At 59.2% G+C, this 14,234-nt stretch overlaps 2 protein-coding genes across 2 annotated transcripts in view; one reads left to right on the top strand and one right to left on the bottom strand.

Annotated features, from left to right (window-relative positions):
* The window catches only part of LOC147116231 (uncharacterized), a 55,759-nt gene that overhangs the window by 21,512 nt on the left and 20,013 nt on the right, over window positions 1–14,234 (bottom strand). The window lies entirely within an intron of this gene.
* The window catches only part of LOC147116230 (RNA-binding Raly-like protein), a 1,022,237-nt gene continuing 1,016,072 nt past the window's right edge, over window positions 8,070–14,234 (top strand). Inside the window, exon 1 of the mRNA XM_085991011.1 lies at window positions 8,070–8,206. The gene's annotated coding sequence lies outside the window, so the exon portion shown is untranslated. The remainder of the gene's footprint in view (window positions 8,207–14,234) is intronic.

Genomic DNA, 14,234 nt, shown 5'->3' with positions numbered 1-14,234 from the left:
CTGGTGAAACCACAGTTTGTTTTTTTTGCTTGCTTCTGGCTTCGACCTTCGTCTGAGGAATTGATCCCCATGAGGTGCTGCCGAATTGCAGTTAAGTTCGTTTCTAACTCGTCACCACTGTTAGATCCATGTGTTAATGGAGACACGGAATGCAGGAGTTGATTTAACAAGTGTTTACTGAACAAAGTCTGGAGGTGAACTAACTACACAAAACGCTACACAGGCTTATATACCTGAGTGGTCACTACTGGTACTACAGTATACAGGGGCTTCAAAAACATAGTTCCTCTTAAAGGTACATACACTACACATCTGGCAATACATATAGGTCCATTTTTGGTGTTTCCTTGCAGTTGTATATCACGTTCACCCTTATTTTTCCTTTGGGGTAGACTTTTTGCCCATGAACGTCTTCAAGACAATCTCTGTATCTCTCAAGGGTATATGTGAGAGTAGCCGCTTGTAGTCCCTTCGGTTTATGACTGTTAGGGCTGATCCTGTGTCCAATTCCATTTTCACTTGGACTCCGTCTATCTTGAGCATGACCCAGAGAGTTTGGTGATCCTCCATTTTGATTACATTATGTAGTTTCAGACAACCCAGCTCCTTGCTTCCGGAGTCTGTATCACTTTTCTGTTCGTCTGAACTGTTGTGTATGTACCTTTAAGGGAATAACTGGTCTTAGACTGCAGTACCGGCAGTGACCACCCCTGTATAAAAGGCCCTAGCAGGCTTCTGTAGTTTCAGTTCCAGGTTGTCTCCATTCAGTAAAGACTTGTTATAATCAACTCCTGCAGTCCGTGTCTCAATTATACACGGACATAATACTGGCGACGAGCAGATACGAACTTACCTACAGTTTGCACCACCTCATGGGGATCCATCCCTGAAGCGAAGTTATCAGAGGTCGAGGCCAGAAGGAAGAAAGAAACAGTAGAAACGGGCGTCGACCGTGGGCATCCGCCTCTGAGTCAGCGGAGTTGAAGATTTGCAGGAGAGGCTGTCGAGAGCGGGGCTTGGTTATCCTGTCGATGGTGCTTCAGCTAATCGGGCTGGTGGCAGGTAGTACACTGATCCTTCCTGGGCTGCGGCGGTCTAGAGCTCGAGCGGGTGGCTTGCAACGGGGCCGAGCAGCGTTGTTGGGAAGAGGAGAGAGAGAGAGGGTGGAGCACACAGGGCGCGGCCGGTGCTACGAAGCCGGGCAGCGTACAGACCCGAGAAGAGGGAGGCAAGAGTCCCGCAGGGTTGTTCCGACGACGGGGAAATAATTTAAAGAATTAAACGCGCAGAAAGCCGCGAGGAGCTGCAGTTTGCCACGGAAACCGCGGAGAGCGGTGTTAGCAGCAGCGCGGGGGGGAAGTGCGCGAAGACCATAGGGCGTCGCCACCAAGGCATAAAACGCCAGCAATAGCACTAGCAACAGCGGAGAAGACAGAAAGCGCGGGAGGCGCCATCTTAGATTTCCAAGATGCCGAAGACTGGCTATATCACTGCCTTCGATAATGCAATGGAAGACTGGACCACGTATGTGGAAAGAGCCTAGGTATATTGCGAGGCAAACGAAGTAGCCGATGAGAAAAAGGCATCGGTACTGCTAAACTTAATGGACGCAAGAACGTATGGCCTATTGTGGGACCTGATTACTCCAGCCAAACCGAAGGCGAAGAGTTTTAACAAAATTGTTGCTATCCTACAGGAACACCTAAACCCTACACCGCTGCTGATAGCAGAAAGATTTAAATTCCACAGGAGAAATCAACATAAAGATGAGAGCAATGCTGATTACCTTACGGAACTACGCAAGCTATCAAAGCACTGTCAGTTCGGAGCAGGACTGGCAGATACCTTACGGGACAAATTTGTCTGTGGACTCCTGAGTGAAGGAACCCAGAAGAGGTTACACTCAGAGAAAGAGCTGACGCTAGATAAGGCTTTCAGCGTGGCAGTATCGTACGAAGCAGCAGCAAGGGGAGCTGCGGAAATACAGCAAAAGCCACAGGAATACGGCACCCACGAAATGACACGGGGATTTGCAAAATGTTATCGCTGCGGCAGAACAAACCATGACCAGAAGGACTGCTGGTCCAAGGACAAAATATGCAGGCAATGCGGAAAGATGGGACACATTGCACGAGTTTGCAGGTCTGGGAAGAAGACCAATGACAACAAAAAGGCTACTAAGGAACCGTACAGGAAAGTACAAAAGATGACGGACAGTAGTTCCGAAGACCAGATGAGCGATAGTGAATCTGGGAACAACAGACTAAGCTGTCTCAAACTTCACAACGTAATCGCAAAAGAGGATCACCAAACCATTTGGGTCACCCTCACGATAGCAGGGTCCCAAGTCAAAATGGAATTGGATACAGGATCAGCCCTGACCGTCATGAATCGACGAGACTACGAGCGGCTATTCTCACACATACCCTTGAAAGAGACATCCATTGTCTTGAAGACGTATACGGAGCAAAAAGTATACCCCAGAGGAAAAATAAGGGTGCCTGTCGAATACAACGGTAAGGAAATACAGAAATTGTATCTCTACATACTGCAAGATGGTGGACCACCGTTATTGGGATGTGAATGGATCAGAAAGATAAGTTTAGACTGGCACTCCATTCAGGCACTGACGGTGGCTGGTAAAAAGGATGACGACGTCACTCCTGGACGATTGTCAACAATCTTAGCTAACGCCAAAGAGGTATTTCAACAAGAACTGGGCACTCTTAAAGGCGTAACCGCCTCGATAAAAATAGAAGAGAATGCAATTCCCAAGTTTTTCAAAGCAAGACCGGTACCATATGCAATTCGCCCAGCCGTCGAGGCAGAGCTGGAGAATCTGGAGAAGGCAGGCGTGTTATCTAAGGTAGACTGGAGCGAGTGGGCGACACCCATCATTCCTGTCATGAAGAAAACGTTAAACAATAAGTCTGAGGAGCCAAGGAAGGTTCGCATCTGTGGGGACTTCAAGGTGACGGTGAACCCAGTCTTTCACACAGTACAATATCCTCTTCCAAGGATAGAAGATATCTTCGCCTCACTATCTGGAGGGAAGCGTTTTACAAAAATTGACCTAGCACAAGCATATTTGCAGATGGAGGTTGAAGAACCCTCTAGGAAGTATCTCACGATATACACTCACAAAGGTCTTTACCAGTATAATCGACTGGTATTCGGAGTAGCATCAGCTCTGGCGATATGGCAAAGAGCGATGGAACAAGTCCTGCAAGGGATTCCGGGGACTCAGTGTTACTTGGACGACATCCTAGTGACAGGTGAAGATGACAGTGAACACCTTGCCAACCTAGAGCAGGTGCTCACTAGACTACGTGAACATGGGCTACGAGCCAATCGCCCCAAGTGCGAGTTTTTTAAGAAACAGATATCGTATTGTGGCCATGTGATTGATGAAGAGGGGTTACATAAGTCCCCTGACAAAATTGAAGCGGTAGTTAAGGCTCCAGCACCTGAAAATGTGTCGCAACTGAGGTCATTCCATGGATCGGTGAATTACTACCATAAGTTTTTGCCGAATTTGTCCACAATTCTGCACCCACTGAACGCCCCACTACAAACAGGAGTAGCATGGAAATGGAGCGATGAATGTAAGCGGGCCTTTCAGAAGAGTAAGGACCTAATCACTTCAAGAGAAGTATTGGCTCACTACAACCCATCACTACCGATAAGAATGGCGTGTGATGCGTCTCCCTACGGCATTGGGGCAGTACTGTCGCATAAATTCCTTGATGGTTCCGAGAGGCCGATAGCTTTTGCGTCACGCTCGTTAACTTCAGCCGAGCGTAACTACGCCCAGATTGACAGAGGCCCTCAGCCTGGTGTGGGGGGTGAAGAAGTTCAATCACTACCTGCACGGTCAGAAATTTACTCTACTAACTGATCATCAACCTCTTGTCTCCATTTTCAACCCTCAGAAGGGCGTACCGATAATGACAGCACAACGGCTACAGAGGTGGTCCCTTTTCCTACGGGAACACCAATGTGACATCGAGTACAAAGGAACTAAACAGCATGGGAATGCTGATGGATTGTCGCGCCTACCGTCGCCAACGGTGGAAGAAGAACTTGCAGTGGATCCAGTGGAGATATTCCACTCGACCATAGTCGAATGTCTCCCTGTGACGAATGCAAACATAGAAAAGGAAACACAAAATGACCCGACACTCTCCTGGGTCTATGATTTAACGGTGAAGGGATGGCCAGCACATTGCGAACCACTGCTGCCAGCATTCTCGCCGAGAAGAGAACAGCTGTCAGTGTGCAGAGGAACCTTGATGTGTGGATCCAGAGTAGTAATTCCACCCAAATTGAAGGATAGAGTGCTCAATGAGCTTCATGAGGGTCATCTGGGAGGAGTAAAAATGAAGAACTTCACCAGAGCGTTTGTGTGGTGGCCGGGAATCGATAGAGAAATCGAAGAGATGACCAAGAGCTGTACAGGATGCCAGAAGGTCCAAAACGCCCCACCACAAGCCCCTCTACATCCATGGGAGTGGCCCTCATCTCCATGGCAAAGGGTGCACATTGATTTTGCTGGTCCATTTATCGACTTGATGTTTTTAATTGCGGTGGATGCACATTCAAAGTGGCCAGAGGTAATAAAAATGTCCTCAACCACCACAGAAAAAACTATCACAGTCTTACGAACCATATTCGCCAGGAATGGGCTGCCTGAACAGATTTGCTCCGACAATGGACCACAGTTTGTGTCTGAAGAGTTCCGGAGGTTCTTAAAGAACAATGGTGTTAAGCATTACACATCCGCCCCATATCATCCAGCCACTAATGGATTGGCCGAGAGGTTCGTTCAAACATTCAGGAAGGCTATTAAGGCAATGTGTAATGAAGATATACCCCTACAACACAAGGTGGATAACTTCTTGTTTGCCTACTGGAATGCGACACATGCGGTTACTAACCAAACTCCAGCCATGATGTTCTTCAATCGAAGACTACGATGCCGCTTGGATTTGGTTAAGCCAAACATCAGAAGAGATGTGGAGAACAGGCAGTTTCAGAATATGAATGAAAGGCCGACCAGGAGTTTTAAGATAGGTCAACCAGTTTTGGCCTGGGACTACCGCACAGAGAAATGGCAGCCAGGAACGATCTGTACACGGCAAGGACCTCTAATGTATACCGTGGACGTTGGAGAGAGCATTGTAAGACGCCATGCTGACCAGATTCTAGAGTCACTGGAAAATGTCAACTCCACACCACGATCTGATACACCTGGCGATGAAACCGAAGTACCAATTGCATCTACCACAGAATCGGTGATATTGGAAGCAGGCGAACCAAACAACGACATTGATCCCGACTCAACTTTGCCAGAAGAACCTGATACCCCAAAGAGGCATTATCCAGACAGAATCAGGAAGCCTCCTCAAAGACTGAACTTATAATTGCTTAACTTCAACCAATGTATCTAGCAACCGTAATTGTAATTGTAATTAGTTATTATTTAGTTGTTAAATGAATGTTATGTACTGTTTATCTAAAAGGGGAGGAATTGTTGTGTATGTACCTTTAAGGGAATAACTGGTCTTAGACTGCAGTACTGGCAGTGACCACCCCTGTATAAAAGGCCCTAGCAGGCTTCTGTAGTTTCAGTTCCAGGTTGTCTCCATTCAGTAAAGACTTGTTATAATCAACTCCTGCAGTCCGTGTCTCAATTATACACGGACATAATATGAACTACTCTCCGTCACCTTATGTACCTTTTTGTGCTTCTCCTGTGGAGATTTCTTGCTGCTGGTTTTCTTTCCCGACCTGCAGACTCTTGCTATGTGTCCTACTTTTCCACACTGTCTGCACACTTGGTCCTTGAACCAACAATCCTTATGGTCGTGTGTTGTTCTGCCGCAGCGATAACACTTCACTGCTCCATATGACATTTCATTTGTGCCATATTCTTGCGGTCTCCGTTGTATCTCTGCAGCGCCCCGTGCGGCTGCTTCGTGTGATGCTGCCATGCTGAAAGCCTTGTCCAGCGTAAGATCCTTTTCTGAGAGAAGCCGTTTCTGGGTTCCTTCGCTTTGAAGCCCACACACAAACTTGTCCCTTAAAGTATCTGCTAGTCCTGTTCCAAACTGGCAGTGTTTCGATAGCTTGCACAGTTCCGTTAAATACTCAGCATTACTTTCGTCTTTATGCTGGTTCCTTTTGTGAAACTTAAATCTTTCTGCTATCAGCAGCGGTGTGGGGTTTAAGTGGTCCTGTAGGATTGCCACTGTGCTTTCAAAATCCTTTTCCACTGGCTTCTCTGGGGTTACTAGGTTTCGCAGTAAGCCATATGTTTTTGCACCCATGGAATTCAACAGTACCAGTGCTTTCCTGGCATCTGGCACTTCATTCGCCTTGCAGTACACTTCTATGCGTTCTACATATGTCGGCCAATCTTCGACTTCATTGTCGAACGCTGTGACACTGCCACTTTTCGGCATCCCTGGGTGTGGTTAGACTGGCTAAAAATGGCGTCTCCCGCGCTCTCCCTTCTTCTCTGCTGTGGCCCAAATGGCGTCTCCCGCGCTTTCCTTTCTTCCCCCGCAGACGCTGCTCAGCCCTTGAACACCGGCCGCGCTCTGCGCGTTTTCCTGTACGCCTCTCTCGTTGACGCCGCTCGGTCCAGAACCCCGGCTGCGCCCTGTGCGCTTTACCCTCTCTTTTTTTTTCCTGTCGACGCCGCTCGGTCTTCAACCCCGGCTGCGCCCTGTGCGCTTTACCCTCTCTCATTGACGCCGCTCGGTCTTCAACCCCGGCTGCACCCTGTGCGCTTTACCCTCTCTCTTACCCAGTCGACGCTGCTCGGCCTTTTTCTGTGCCGTCGGTCAGCTCCAGCCGCCGCTGTCCGGGAAGGGTCTGCACCGTACCTGCTGCCAGACCGCTGCGCTGGATCGTCGCGACTGGAGAACCAAGCCCAGCTCTCCATAGCCTCCTCTGCGATGCTCAAGTCCTCTCTGGATGGTCGACGCCCACACTTCTGGACTCGGCCTTCCCCTTTCACTGCTCTCCAGGAGCGAATCCCTGGGAGGTGATGCAGAGTTGCAGGTAGGTTTGAATCCACTCGTCGCCAATGTTAAATCCGTGAATCTTGATGTATGGTGTCCTTCAATAAATCGACAGACACTGCAGAGGAACAATCAACAGGTGTTTTCTGGATGAGGGTTACTCTAAAACTAACAGTATACAGGAGCTGTAAAAAGTAGTTCTCCCCTTAAAGGTACATGCACTGCAGCTCTGAATATGGGTCGGAGAGTTTATATCGAGGGAGAAGTTTAGGGAGGACACAAGGGCAGTGAATCAGAGGAGAGACGGCAAGGGGAGCTGAGAAGGAGATTGAAATCAATCAAGATGAGGAATTGCTCAGCGTAGAGGCTGAGGGAGGAGAGGAGGGAGGGTTCGGGACTTAGGGGAACTATATAAAATGAGGATCTTAAGGAAGAGGTGAGAGAGGTATTCAAAGGAGGAGAAGGTGGGAGAGACCAAAGTGTGACTTAGTGATGAGGGCCATGCCAGTGGTCCCATGTGTTGGATGCAGTTTGCTTCTTTTAACCATAGTTATGGTTTTACTGCAAGGCAGTACTTTGAATGCAGGGCTGACCCATGAGCAAAAATCTTCCACCTGGGGCTTGCCCAGTGTCGACACCACTGTGTTTAAATCTTTTCGTACAATAACTGGAGGAATCAAATGTAACCAAAGACGAAGATAAATTCCCTATATTTAAGTGGCCTTTGACTTTGTTTTTCTTTCTCGGAATATATGTTTTAAAGAAATTCAGTGAGACGTTTAGTAGACGGGAGGTGTATTGTTTATTTATGAACTGAGTGCACTGTGGCTTACGGATCAAGGGCTTTAAATTTAATTGAGACTGAAAGGATTATCTGCATGCCTGGAGCTGGGAGATTGTGTTAGTTTCCCAGAGGCAGGCAGTCAAAGCACAGCCCAGTGTCCTCCCCTCCTTGAGAACTTGATGTGGTACAGTCCATGGGTTATGCCCAGCAGTGATGTGCCGGTGACAGGCTCTGTGTGTGTGTGTGTGTGAGAGAGAGAGAGAGAGAGAGAGGTTGCTGCTGGGAAGCTTGAAAGCCAAGGTACAGCTCAGCCTGTGATTTGTAACAGCCCGTGTACACAACAGCACAGTGCTTGGTATGACTCTGTTCAAAAGCAAGCGTCGCAACCAGAGACGTGAGTATTTCCATGTCATGCCAAAGGCATTCATTCTGCAGGAGGAGATATTAAACTCAGGATGGGACTGCATGCTGGGTTATAGGCAGAAATACAATAATCTGTCCCTCCCTCCTTATCCCTCGTTCTTTCCTTCCTTCCTTCTCTCTTTCCCTCTCTCTCTCCCTCCTCTTTCTCTCCCTCCTCTTTCTCTCCCTCCCCTCTCCCTCTCTCTCTGTTTCTTTTCTTCTCTCTCTCCCTCCCCTCTCTTTCCCTCCCTCCCCTCTCTTTCCCTCCCTCCCCTCTATTTCCCTCCCTCTCTCCCCTCTATTTCCCTCCCTCTCTCCCCTCTATTTCCCTCCCTCTCTCCCCCTCTCTCTCTCCCTCTCTCCCCCTCTCTCTCTCCCTCCCTCCCCCTCTCAACCCCCTCTCCCACCCTCCCCCAACCCTCCCTCTACCCCCTTCCCCCCCCTCCCCCTCTCTCTCCTTCCCCCCCCTCCCCCTCTCTCTCCTTCCCCCACCCTCCCCCACCCTCCCTCTACCCCCTTCCCCCCTCCCCCTCTCTCTCCTTCCCCCCCCTCCCCCTCTCTCTCCTTCCCCCCCCCTCCCCCTCTCTCTCCTTCCCCCCCTCCCCCTCTCTCTCCTTCCCCCCCCTCCCCCTCTCTCTCCTTCCCCCCCCTCCCCCTCTCTCTCCTTACGCCCCCCCTCCCCCTCTCTCTCCTTCCCCCCCCCCTCCCCCCTCTCTCCCCCTCTCTCTCCCCCTCCCTCCTCCCCCTCTCTCTCCCCCTCCCCCTCTCTCTCCCCCTCCCCTCTCTCTCCCCTCCCCCCCTCCCCCTCTCTCTCCTCCCCCCTCCCCCTCTCTCTCCCCTCCCCCCTCCCCCTCTCTCTCTCCCCTCCCCCCCTCCCCCTCTCTCTCCTCCCCCCCTCTCTCTCCCTCCCCCCTCCCCCTCTCATCTCCCTCCCCCCCTCCCCCTCTCTCTCCCTCCCCCCCTCCCCCTCTCTCCCCCCCCCTCCCCCTCCCCCCCCCTCCCCCTCTCTCTCCCCCCCCCCTCCCCCTCTCTCTCCCCCCCCCCCTCCCCCTCTCTCTCCTCCCACCCCCCCTCCCCCTCTCTCTCCCCCCCCCTCCCCCTCTCTCCCCCCCCCCTCCCCCTCTCTCTCCCCCCCCCCTCCCCCTCTCTCTCTCCCCCCCCCCCTCCCCCTCCTCCTCCCCCCCCCTCCCCCTCTCTCTCCCCCCCCTCCCCCTCCTCTCCTCCCCCCCCCCTCCCCCCTCTCTCTCCCCCCCCCCCTCCCCCTCTCTCTCTCCCCCCCCCCTCCCCCTCTCTCTCCCCCCCCTCCCCTCTCTCTCCCCCCCCCCTCCCCCTCTCTCTCCCCCCCCCTCCCCCTCTCTCTCCCCCCCCCTCCCCCTCTCTCTCCCCCCCCTCCCCCTCTCTCTCCCCCCCCCCCTCTCTCTCCCCCCCCCCTCCCCCTCTCTCTCCCCCCCCCCCCCCCTCCTCTCCCCCCCCTCCCCCTCTCCTCCCCCCCTCCCCCTCTCTCTCCCCCCCCCCTCCCCCTCTCTCTCCCCCCCCTCCCCCTCTCTCTCCCCCCCCTCCCCCTCTCTCCTCCCCCCCCTCCCCCTCTCTCCCCCCCCTCCCCCTCTCCTCCCCCCCCTCCCCCTCTCTCTCCCCCCCCCTCCCCCTCTCTCTCCCCCCCCCTCCCCCTCTCTCTCCCCCCCCCTCCCCCTCTCTCTCCCCCCCCCTCACCCCTCTCTCTCCCCCCCCCTCCCCTCTCTCTCCCCCCCCCTCCCCCTCTCTCTCCCCCCCCCCTCCCCCTCTCTCTCCCCCCCCCTCCCCCTCTCTCCTCCCCCCCCTCCCCCTCTCTCTCCCCCCCCTCCCCCTCTCTCTCCCCCCCCTCCCCCTCTCTCTCCCCCCCCCTCCCCCTCTCTCTCCCCCCCCCCTCCCCCTCTCTCTCCCCCCCCCTCCCCCTCTCTCCCCCCCCCTCCCCCTCTCTCTCCCCCCCCCTCCCCCTCTCTCTCCCCCCCCTCCCCCTCCTCTCTCCCCCCCCCTCCCCCTCTCTCTCCCCCCCCCTCCCCCTCTCTCTCCCCCCCTCCCCCTCTCTCTCCCCCCCCCCCCCCCCTCTCACTCCTCCCCCCCCCTCCCCCTCTCTCTCCCCCCCCTCCCCCTCTCTCTCCCCCCCCCTCCCCCTCTCTCTCCCCCCCCTCCCCTCTCTCTCCCCCCCTCCCCCTCTCTCTCCCCCCCCCTCCCCCTCTCTCCCTCTCCCCCTCCCCCTCTCTCCCCTCTCCCCCTCCCCTCCCCCCTCCCCTCTCCTCCTCCCTCTCCCCCTCCTCTCCCCCTCCCCTCCCCCTCTCCCCCCTCCCCCTCCCCCTCTCTCTCCCCTCCCCCTCCCCCTCTCTCTCCCTCCCCCCTCCCCCTCTCTCTCCCTCCCCCTCCCCCCTCCCTCTCCCTCCCCCTCCCCCTCTCTCTCCCTCCCCCTCTCTCCCCCTCCCTCCCCTCTCTCTCCCTCCCCCTCTCTCTCCCTCCCCTCCCCCTCCCCCCTCTCTCCCCCTCCCCCTCCCCCCTCTCTCCCCCCTCCCCCTCTCTCTCCCCCTCCCCCTCTCTCTCCTCCCTCCCCCTCCCCCTCTCTCTCCCTCCCCCTCTCTCTCCCTCCCCCCCTCTCTCTCTCCCCCCCCCTCCCCCTCTCTCTCCCCCCCTCCCCCTCTCTCTCCCCCCCCTCTCTCTCCCCCCCCCCCTCTCTCTCCCTCCCCTCCCTCCCCTCCCCCCCTCCCCTCCCCCCCTCTCCCTCTCCCCCTCCCCCCTCCCCCTCTCTCTCCCCCCCCTCCCCCTCTCTCTCTCCCCCCCTCCCCCTCCCCCTCTCTCTCCCCCCCTCCCCTCCCCCTCTCTCTCCCCCCCTCCCCCTCCCCCCTCTCCCCCTCCTCTCCCCCTCTCTCCCCTCTCTCTCCCCCCCTCCCCTCCCCCCCTCTCTCTCCCCCCTCCCCCTCTCCCCCTCCCCCCTCCCCCTCCCTCCCTCTCCCCCTCCCCCCCTCTCCCCCTCCCCCTCCCCCCCTCCCCCTCCCTCCCCTCCCCCCCTCCCCCTCCCCCTCTCCCCCCCTCCCCCTCCCCCCCTCCTCTCCCCCCCTCTCCCCCCCTCCCCCTCCCCCCCTCCCCCTCCCCCTCTCTCTCCCCCCCCTCCCCCTCTCCCCCTCTCTCTCCCCCCCTCCCCCTCCCCCTCTCTCTCCCCCCCCTCCCCCCCTCTCTCTCCCCCCCCTCCCCCTCCCCCCCTCCCCCCCTCTCTCTCCCCCCCTCCCCCTCCCCCTCTCTCTCTCCCCCCTCCCCCTCCCCCTCTCTCTCTCCCCCCCCTCCCCCTCCCCCTCTCTCTCTCCCCCTCCCCCTCTCCCCTCCCCCTCCCCCTCTCTCTCTCCCCCTCCCCCCTCCCCCTCCCCCTCTCTCTCTCTCCCCCTCCCCCTCCCCCTCCCCCTCTCTCTCTCCCCCTCCCCCTCTCTCTCTCCCCCCTCCCCCCTCTCTCTCTCCCCCTCCCCCTCCCCTCTCTCTCTCCCCCCTCCCCCTCCCCCTCTCTCTCTCCCCCCTCCCCCTCCCCCCTCTCTCTCCCCCCTCCCCCTCCCCCTCTCTCTCCCCCCTCCCCCTCCCCCTCTCTCTCCCCCCCTCCCCCTCCCCCTCTCTCTCCCCCCTCCCCCTCCCCTCTCTCTCCCCCCTCCCCCTCCTCTCTCTCTCCCCTCCCCTCCCCCTCTCTCTCTCCCCCTCCCCCTCTCTCTCTCCCCCTCCCCCTCCCCTCTCTCTCCCCCCTCCCCCTCTCCTCTCCCCCCTCCCCCTCTCTCTCTCCCCCCCTCCCCCTCTCTCTCCCCCCTCCCCCTCTCTCTCCCCCCTCCCCCTCTCTCTCCCCCCTCCCCCTCCTCTCCCCCCTCCCCTCTCTCTCCCTCCCTCCCCCTCTCTCTCTCCCCCTCCCCTCCCCCTCTCTCTCCCCCCTCCCTCCCCCTCTCTCTCCCCCCTCCCCCTCCCCCTCTCTCTCCCCCCTCCCCCTCCCCCTCTCTCTCCCCCCCTCCCCCTCCCCCTCTCTCTCCCCCCCTCCCCCTCCCCCTCTCTCTCCCTCCCCCTCCCCTCCCCCCTCCCCCTCTCTCTCCCCCCCTCCCCCTCCCCCTCTCTCTCCCCCCTCCCCCTCCCCCTCTCTCTCCCCCCCTCCCCCTCCCCTCTCTCCCCCCTCCCCCTCCCCTCTCTCTCCCCCCCCTCCCCCTCTCTCTCCCCCCCCTCCCCCTCTCTCTCCCCCCCTCCCCCTCTCTCTCCCCCCTCTCCCCTCTCTCTCCCCCCCTCCCCCTCTCTCTCCCCCCCTCCCCTCTCTCTCCCCCCTCCCCCTCTCTCTCCCCCCTCCCCCTCTCTCTCCCCCCTCCCCCTCCCCCTCTCTCTCCCCCCTCCCCCTCCCCCTCTCTCTCCCCCCTCCCCCTCCCCCTCTCTCTCCCCCCTCCCCCTCCCCCTCTCTCTCCCCCCTCCCCCTCCCCCTCTCTCTCCCCCCTCCCCCTCCCCCTCTCTCTCCCCCCTCCCCCTCCCCCTCTCTCTCCCCCCTCCCCCTCCCCCTCTCTCTCCCCCCTCCCCCTCCCCCTCTCTCTCCCCCTCCCCCTCCCCCCTCTCCTCCTCCCCCCTCCCCCCTCTCTCTCCCCCCTCCCCCTCTCTCTCCCCCTCCCCCCTCTCTCTCCCCCCCTCCCCCCTCTCTCTCCCCCCTCCCCCTCTCTCTCCCCCCCTCCCCCTCTCTCTCTCCCCCCTCCCCCTCTCTCTCCCCCCTCCCCCTCTCTCTCCCCCCCTCCCCCTCTCTCTCCCCCCCCTCCCCCCTCTCTCTCTCCCCCCTCCCCCTCTCTCTCCCCCCCTCCCCCTCTCTCTCCCCCCCTCCCCCTCTCTCTCCCCCCTCCCCCTCTCTCTCCCCCCTCCCCCTCTCTCTCCCCCCCTCCCCCTCCCCCTCTCTCTCCCCCCCTCCCCCTCCCCCTCTCTCTCCCCCCCTCCCCCTCCCCCTCTCTCTCCCCCCCTCCCCCTCCCCCTCTCTCTCTCCCCCCTCCCCCCTCCCCCTCTCTCTCCCCCCTCCCCCTCCCCCTCTCTCTCCCCCCTCCCCCTCCCCCTCTCTCTCCCCCCTCCCCCTCCCCTCTCTCTCCCCCCCTCCCCCTCCCCTCTCTCTCCCCCCCTCCCCCTCCCCTCTCTCTCACCCCCTCCCCTCCCCTCTCTCTCCCCCTCCCCTCCCCCTCTCTCTCCCCCCCTCCCCCTCTCTCTCTCCCCCCCTCCCCCTCTCTCTCCCCCCCTCCCCCTCTCTCTCCCCCCCTCCCCCTCTCTCTCCCCCCCTCCCCCTCTCTCCCCCCCTCCCCCTCTCTCTCCCCCCCTCCCCCTCTCTCTCCCCCCTCCCCCTCCCCCTCTCTCTCCCCCCCTCCCCCTCCCCCTCTCTCTCCCCCCCTCCCCCTCCCCCTCTCTCTCCCTCCCCCCTCCCCCCTCCCCCTCTCTCTCCCCCCCCTCCCCCCTCCCCCTCTCTCTCCCCCCCTCCCCCTCCCCCTCTCTCTCCCCCCCTCTCCCCCTCCCCCTCTCTCTCTCCCCCCTCCCCCTCCCCTCCCTCTCTCTCTCCCCCCCTCCCCCTCCCCCTCTCTCTCTCCCCCCCTCCCCCTCCCCTCCCCCCTCCCCCTCTCTCTCTCCCCCCCTCCCCCTCCCCCTCTCTCTCCCCCCCCCCTCTCTCTCCCCCCCCCTCTCTCTCCCCCCCCCCCCTCTCTCCCCCCCCCCCTCTCTCTCCCCCCCTCCCTCTCTCTCCCCCCCTCCCCCTCTCTCTCCCCCCCTCCCCCTCTCTCTCCCCCCCTCCCCCTCTCTCTCCCCCCCTCCCCCTCTCTCTCCCCCCCTCCCCCTCCCCCTCTCTCTCCCCCCCTCCCCCTCCCCCTCTCTCTCCCCCCCTCCCCCTCCCCCTCTCTCTCTCCCCCCCTCCCCCTCCCCCCCTCTCTCCCCCCCTCCCCCTTCCCCCCTCCCTCCCCCCCTCTCTCCCCCCCTCCCCCTCCCCCCCTCCCCCTCCCCCCTCTCTCCCCCCCTCTCTCCCCCCCTCTCTC

The sequence above is a fragment of the Somniosus microcephalus genome, chromosome 6 (assembly GCF_052327205.1).
Source record: "Somniosus microcephalus isolate GS21.2 chromosome 6, FLI_Smic_1.0, whole genome shotgun sequence".
Lineage (NCBI taxonomy): Eukaryota > Metazoa > Chordata > Chondrichthyes > Squaliformes > Somniosidae > Somniosus > Somniosus microcephalus.
The sequence above is the reverse complement of the archived record's forward strand: the minus strand, read 5'-3'. Positions and strand labels throughout refer to the sequence as shown.